Here is an 8,368-nt window from a genome sequence, read left to right as displayed (position 1 = left end):
GACAGCTGGACTAATCAAGCAGCGATGACAAGATGGGACGGCTTAAAACAGCTCATAGACAACGATAACCATGAAACAGCATAATGGTAATCAAAAAATCGCGAGGATCTGCAGAAAGAAAATAAGGCAGGTTTATGCGGCAGCGAAGACAGGACAGAAGGACGGCGGCCTCACCTCCCTGACATCAGCATTTAATGATAATTCAGAACAGCAGGTACGCAGCGCAAAACAAAAACCGGAAAACACCGAAGAAAGCATCATTCAAGGCGCAAGGGAGAAAGGAAGTGGAGAGCAAACCCATCATAAGCGAAAAGGTGGCGAGAATTCTATAAGGTGGAACAGGAGAAGGATGACAGGCAGTAAGAAGTCGAAGAAGGTGGCGAGAGAAGGAGAGACTTGGCAGAGGAACCAAAATAAATGCCTCAACCGTACCAAAATGGCTTAGAAATGGGATAAGACAGTCCAGGCAAAGAGGGAGGAAGTAGGCGACAGGCATTTCGAACGGGGTAGAGTAAAAATCGAAATAGAAAGCTCAGATGAAATGGAGTATAACCAGGGGGAAGGTTTCAGGAGCAGGCATTTTGAAACAGGGCAAAGCAGCAAAGGAACTAAGCAGGGCAGAAAGGATGGAAGAAGGAAGGCACGTGAACAGAGAGGCAGAGGTAGACCCCGACAACCAATCATCAACGAGGAGAGTAATCAGGCGCAGAGAAGACGGAAAAGGGGGAAGAAATCGATCCGCACGGTGGTGCACGAAGCAGAACAGGCATACAATCTAGAGACAAATGTAGACATAAGGAAAATTATTGATGTTATGGAGGACAGAGTATTGGAGGAACCGTCCGACCCGGAGATGGAAGAATGGACTTCTCAGCTGTCGAACCCAGGCAACACGCGAGGCAGATTAACCCTTTACCGCCGCGCTCTTCACACATACTAGGTGCTGAAGCATCTCTTGGCAAAGGCCATGGAGCAAGTAGCGGCTGAGATGGTGGAAATGGCTCAGGAAACAGCGGCAGCGAAGAAGGAGGTGGCAAACGTTGAAGGGCTGCTCCATCAACAGAACGAACAACTCAAGGAAATTCAAGAGATGCTGAAGGAGCTGGGGAAGACCAACGACAGCAATGAATCCAGAAGAGGAAACGCGAAGAATTGAGAGGCCTGTCAATTGTCTTCTTTTTGAATTTAGAATGATATTGCTCTGGTTTTTGAATATTAGTTTGCATGCCATAGTAGTAGTAGTAAAGTTGGGTCTGTTAGTAGAAGCTGGAAAGAATAGTTTTTTGGAAAAACCTGGCGAGATAGGGCTTAATGTCCTGCAAAGTTTTTTGACAGTATTCAGCATGAAAAACATTATTGAACGTCTGATGAATAGGAGCCAACAGATCCGGTTTCCCAGTTGGGCGGATTGAGGTTCCTAAGTTTGTACTTTTAAGTTTGATGTAGATAATAGAAATGCCGTAGCTTACAATAAAATATATATATATATATATATATATATATATATATATATATATATATATATATATATATTATTCCTTGAATCCATTGTGGACACCCATTCCATTTAATCCCTATTTTGGAATCTTGTGCAGCATAGGTCCAAAGTCCAGTTTCAGTTCAAGCCAATGTTGGGCTTTCTTGGAGCTCCAGTCAAATATGTTGTAGATCACAGCACAAAGGAATTAAAGAAGCATTTCCTTGTATTTATGAAACACATTTCTAGGTTTTCAATAAAAAATTGTTCACATTATTGATGTAAAGAGATCCCAACTGTTGCAATGTTAAATGAATTAAACTCTTAATATTGTTTGGTTTTGCATCATGATTTAGATATTGTTAGAACTACAACGATTGCAAGGTTAAATGAACTCTTAATCTTGTATGGTTTTGTGTCATGATTTTCATATTGTTACAACTATATCTACGGTGTGTGGGGACCTTGTGTTATCCAATATATGAAATATCTTTATTGGGCATAATTATGTAGAGTAAGGTATTGATGCATGACCCATCTCCCATGAGAACGAGTCAAAATGATCAATTCATGACTAATCTTCAAGCGAGATGTGTCATGAATTATTAACTTTCTCTACACAGTTGATTCCAAAAATAATAATTTATATTTAGAGGTTCTCTTCAACTTTGGCATTATGATGAATTGGTTGTTATTTTTTATGATTTTTAGGGCTAATGTTTGCAGAAGGTAATCTTCTGTGTTGCTATTTGCCCACTGAAATTCTAATTTTTTTCATTTTCTTCAGTAATTAGGACCAGAATCCAGTTATTTGGAAAGTTTGTTGTCCAATTGTCAATTGGAAGTTGTATACTTAGGGATCTAGCTTGCTAAATTCACAGGGAACCTGTACCACTCACAATTGAGAAAATGAAAATTGCACTAATTATTTCCGCTAAACATTCAAACTAGTACACTCCATTTTTGGTTTGGCACTTCTGTTAGAAGGTTAGTGTGTTACTTGTATTATTTGTAAGTGTATCATAGTGTGGATTTACTAAAACTAAAGATAGTAACCTGAGTTGTATGCCATAATTATGAATTCATCTTGTTTGTGGTGTCCTGAGATGTTGCTTAATGACTTTTCAGCTGGCAGAGTAACTCATATTTCAACCAAAGAAAATTCAGTGTACCAATGCTTATATTTTAGCTTTATCATTTGTCAGCAGTCCACCTTCTCTTGTGAAGATATCTTTGCTTTGAGCATGAGATTTGATAAATTATACTTTCATTATTTGGCTGCTCTGGATAAGCAAATATATTTGCAGTTGCTTCATATTGAAGTGGATAAGGGTCTTCACTATTATCCATGGGGTGTTGGTAGGAACATTATCTAATAAGAAGTTAGGGAAATATCCATTACAACTTGTCAACTACATTATCTGTCAATAATAAGCATGGTTATGCATCTTGACATGGATGTCCTTTTGCAGTTTTTCCTATATCAACTATTGAGAGGGCTGAAGTACATACACTCAACAAATATTCTGCATAGAGATTTAAAGTCTAGTAATTTGCTTCTAAATGCAAATTGTGACCAAAAAAATGTGATTTTGGGATTGCACAGACTACTTCAGAAACAGACTTTATGACAGAGTATGTTGTTACTCATTGGTATCATGCACTAGAAACACTATTGAAATGTCCTGGGTATACAGCAGTCATTGATATCTGGTCAGTGGGCTGCATTTTTGTGGAGAACTAAAGCAGGTGCCCTTGTTTCCTGTATAGATTATGTTCAACAATTAATGCTCATCACTGAGGTAAATGCTTATTCATTCTTTTTTTTTTACAAAGATGGGCAAGTCTATGCTTAAAACATAAATTATTTGATGTCAATGATAACAATTGAGATACAAATTGAAATGGGCTGCTTTACCTATCTTAAATCATCAGACACTGATTTCTTCTATGTTTGGTTTCTTAACGGTTAATTGGTTCACCAGATGACTCTGATATTGACTTTTTACTGAGTGACAATGCTAGAAGATACAGCAGGTAACTTCCACAGTTTCCTAAGCGATCTTTTTCTTAGAAATTCCCTAACATGGCTCTAGCAGCTGTAGATTTACTTGGAAAAATGCTTGTATTTGATACAAGAAAACACATTACATGTATTTTACTTGTTTCTCTTATAATTGGCTAGTTATTATTATTTTCAGATGTGTTGTGATAGCATCAGGTTTTTTGCCCCGGAGAAGGGAAGTTCTACACTGAAGATGTGCAATATGATTTTAGTTTTTCTTATCTCATCTTCAACTGAATCATGTTATATGTTATTATTGTGTTGCTCTTTAGTTCAAGAGGCCTCGAGTCACCCTTACTTGCCAAGTCTGCATGACATCAATGATGAAACCAGCTGCCCCAGTCCTTTCAACTTTGATTTGAGTAGCCCTCGTTCACTGAGGTACATATAAAAGAGCTCATTTGGAGGGAATCTCTTAACTTCAACCCAGGCATGATGCAATAGCTGGAGCAGACAGACTTGATATTTATCTTGCAATCCCTCTTTACTAGTTATGTTATTATGTTTCTGCAAGGAAATCCTTCTCTTGGTTTGTTATTGCCTTCTGAAGGTTTGCAGAACATTGTGTAGGTGTGCAAACTTATTTTATTAGAGTCAGGTTTGCTTTTATTCTTTGAAGGTCTGGTAAAAGAAAAGGAATTGATGGATATGCTTACATATCGATTGGGGAAATTGTGTATTCCTAATCTGAGCTAGCTATTGGCCTTTACTTTATTATCATTGGACATTAAAATGTAATTGGGAAACTTAATAATCTAAAGTAAACACCAAAGGAATTTCTAAGTTTTGTCTTGCAAACATGATTTCATACATTTGGATTTCCAAGTGTGACAGATTACTTGAAAATGGTGCCATCTTTGGTACTAATAACATTTCTTGGTATTTTGTACACCACACTCTTGAAAAATTATATAATCTAGGAGTTATATCCATAACTGGAAATTTGGAATAGGGAGTTGGTCGTATGGCTGAAAATTTTGATAATATTTGATTTGGGAGTTGATCGCAGGAGTTAGAGGTCACTTTATTGTGCTCTTCTTTATTGCAATGTATACCTTGGTCTTGATGTCCTGTAATTAATTCCTTAACCAATGTCTGATTTATGGTGTAGAATTCTCAGTTAATTGGTGGAAATGAACAAAGAAGATTGTTTATGAAAGATATGCCAACACATTTTTAATGGTTTTGATTGTTTAGAACAGTTTTAGTACTACTGTAATGGGAAGGCAAGGAAATTTAGGGTCCTTGGTGGTTTATGTCAACGAAGTTCATGAAACTGAGAAAGTATGAAAAAGTTGAGGTCATCATTGATAGTGTTACAAAAAAACCAGGATCTCAACATGCCAACTCAGATGAAAATATTTATAAAAGCAGGGAAATCATAGAAAAACACATAAATAATGAATTTGTGCTATTAAAATGCCACTGGAGGTGCTTGTAAAATGAAGTAAGATTTTCTGAAAGTTATTTACTTCGTACAAATTGCCTACTTTTAACAGTATGGATTGTGTTGATAAAATGTAGTGTAGATCCTATATTTGTCCACCAATCTATGATTTTGATGCTGGTGCCGGTTATTGAAGTACTGAAAGGATGCTTCAAGTGAGAATCTTGAATTTTCAACAAGGGATTATAGAGCATTTGAGGGTGTGCAGTCACTCTCTGTCTTGTGTGTACAATGCACATTCATTGGAACAACCTAAGATGAGTACACATGTGAAATCTTCATGAGTGGAGATTACAGATTACTTTGAAGTCAGTAGAGTACAAATACTATAGATAGATCCAAGATAACCGGAGGTGTGATATGAATTATGCTAATTGGAATTTAACAACCATTTTTTTAATTCTTCCTTTTTCTTTAATCAATGCTTTTACTTGGAAATAAGTGGTTTTTTTGTCCTATGATTTTATTTGATATTTTTGGCAACCATTTCTTGCATTATGATTCATAACTTTTAGTCTTTCTTTCTTTTTAATGCTAGATGATTTCCACAACTCTGAACTATATCCAGAAAATGTAGCATGGACAACTACGAGTGTAAATGAATTTTACTTCTCACATTTGAGAAATTGGATGTGTTATGAATTGCAGTGTCAAATTTGCGGAGACCTGATAAAGAGGTGATGAATCGATGACCTTCAACTTCAGATTGTATGAGAAGGGATGCTCATAATGAACTTTGTGTTGATGTTAGTTGCCATTGGCACTGGTAAGACAAATGATTATTTTATTTTGAGGTAGGTCCCTTATTTATATGATAACAGACTATCTATAATGCCTCCTGTTAATATGTTGTCTTGATGTAAATGGGAAAAGTTATGTGCTTGTATTAACTTGCAGACATCGACATACTTGTGATGGGGAGTACATAATGATAGCTGGACCGCCAAGGTACCAAAACAAAGGAAAACATGCTAAAAGCACTGGCAGGTAAATAATAGCTTTTGTTGTCTAGATTCATCTAATATTAATTGAAAGAATGCAAAGTCTTCTTTTTTAACCTAAGTCGCATGAAACTTGGAATTGGGTATGGGTTGCTGAAACGAGAATGTTTTGAATGTGTGACCCCAAATAGGTTGTGTGCACAGATACATATATTACAAGAAAATAAGAATGATACACATCAATAACAATCAGGCAATAACAAACACCGAAAGGAGGAGATACAATCATTTTTCTTTTGGTGGGGATCAGGTTAGTAGCCTTGGAAGCAGAATTGACAGAAATGACAAGAGAAATTCAAACTATGTGCAGGTTCTTTAGGTCTAGTGATGTTGGTCTTGGGTATTTAGCAGTTTAGCGCAGTAGAGAAGCAAAACGAGCTAGGAGAGATGGCATTGGCATTGTCTCTCACACATATAACAATGGAGGGTCTTTTTGCAACATAAAGAATCTAGATAATGGAAATAAGTTTGTGGTGAATGAAGTAGGCGAAGATGGCATGTGAAACAAGCTCTCAAAGACACAGAAACTGGCAAGAAGCTAACCATGGAGGAGTTTGAGAGAGCTGTTGGGAATTCTCCTATTGTCCAGGAAATTATGTTGTGGGAAAATGTGGAACATGCAGAGGAGAAAGAGGATCCTGACTCAAATGGAAGGGCTTAGTTTCAAGTCCAAAAAGAAAGGGGGTTGGTTAAAAACTATCAAGGTTATTTTCCACACAATTTGGGGGACCAAATATAAGAAGAGAAGTGATGAGAGGGGCACTTCTTTCGAAAAGGGGGGAAGGAGATCTAGTTTTGCTACAGATGATAGTCAGAATATTCTCCTGTATATTCCACAACAGATGAAAGTGCGTCAATATGGAAATTCTTGCAAGGAATTAACAGTACTTTACATGCATCAAGAAATCCAAGCTCATCATGGCTGTATTTGGACGATGAAGTTCAACGTGGATGGTCATTATGTTACTAGAGTTGATCAAGACCCTGTTATTTATGTGTGGACACTAGAAGGTGATAGAATCAGACCGCAAATTTGCTGCATCTGCCAATAAACCAGATGATAGTGCCTCCAATGCCCTATTTTACAATCAATGGTTCACCAGAATTGGTTTCCTTGAATATTGAAAACCTCGTAGATAAAATGAAAAGAGGAAAGGCCACCTCTGTTAGAAAGAGATCGATAATGGACTGTGCTTTGCTGCTGGAAAGTGTATTCTTGCTTTCGGAAAAACCAGTTTGTTCTTTTGAAGGTCATTTGGATGATGTCTTGGACCTTTCATCGCCCCATAGTCATGTTATGATGTCCCAGAAAAATAGAAAATTGTATGAAGCCATGCGGGAACTGTGTGTATTCTCATCTTCTTATGTAAATAGCATTATGATATTAGATCAGCCATAGAAATGTGGCGAGTTTGTGTTTGTTAGAAGAGATTTTTAACTAATTCCAAATCAAAGATGGTCCTTTCATGGCTTATCATAATTTTCCTATGGACATCTTAGCTGTTTCTGAAATTAGCTATGATGTTGGCTGTTGTCTGTGCCCTGAGGAAGCTTCCACCAGGACACTGCTGAAAAGTGACAAAGAACTTCCCCATTAGGCCAAAAACCTGTTTAAAATGGTTGAGTTCCATTGCCACCTTGTCCGTCCAGTGCATGGTATTGTATTTTCTAGGACAAGTTGGTCATGACAACTATTTTATTAGTTAAACCTAAGTGTTTCATTTAATGAATGTCCAAAACAAACAGGACATGAATGAGAAATCCATATAGGGTAAATATAATGTATTGAATATATAGATGAGGGAGAAACTTGGGTTGGTGGAGAGCAATTGTCTTGCGAAAAGTAAGGGTTAGTTTTGTAACTTGTTTCCATGGATCTTTTCACCTTCAACAGATACAACAACCTACATCAGATCCAACTGTCATGGCTCTTGTGTGTGGCAGAGGTGTTTGTAGTGACAACACAGCTCTGGTCAAAAATCAAGAGAGGTGTAACAGTCTTATAGAGTGTGATCAATCATAGGAGTATATACACTAACCTTAGGAGCAGTGTTATCCTTAGCATAGTGGCTATTTTAGTGTGCTGTTCCAGAGTTAGTTGTGTTCTTTTGTTAAGCTTTAGTCAACTGTTGTTCTAGATTTGGATTAGGCACTAACCTTAGGAACAGTATTATCTTTAGCGTAGTAGATACCTTAGTGTGATCCCTTAATTCATTTAATGACTACCATGCAACTGAGGTTCATACCGAAGTTGTGACAGCTCACAACCTTAGGATGGGTTTTTTGGAGCTTCTAGAAGCCAAGTGGTTGTGACTTCTGGAAATGCCCAATATCCTAAGGCTGAAAACCCATCCTTGCATACTAATACCACCCTGCTC

At 37.2% G+C, this 8,368-nt stretch overlaps 1 long non-coding RNA gene across 2 annotated transcripts; it reads left to right on the top strand.

Annotated features, from left to right (window-relative positions):
* Positions 1-1,599: 1,599 nt before the first annotated feature.
* LOC149142156 (uncharacterized) lies at positions 1,600-6,273 on the top strand. Of its 2 annotated transcripts, XR_016264873.1 has the most exons (5): positions 1,600-3,279; positions 3,463-3,514; positions 5,638-5,755; positions 5,887-5,976; positions 6,122-6,273. It is a non-coding gene; the product is annotated as an uncharacterized LOC149142156 (long non-coding RNA). The 2 variants fall into 2 exon arrangements; XR_016264872.1 differs by lacking the exons at positions 1,600-3,279; positions 3,463-3,514 and having other exon boundaries at positions 3,538-5,755.
* Positions 6,274-8,368: the final 2,095 nt, after the last annotated feature.

The sequence above is a fragment of the Pinus tabuliformis genome, chromosome X (genome assembly GCF_031772625.1).
Source record: "Pinus tabuliformis cultivar Carrire ecotype Pingquan chromosome X, CPIR1, whole genome shotgun sequence".
Classification (NCBI taxonomy): domain Eukaryota; kingdom Viridiplantae; phylum Streptophyta; class Pinopsida; order Pinales; family Pinaceae; genus Pinus; species Pinus tabuliformis.
This window is presented reverse-complemented; position numbering and strand designations above follow the sequence as displayed.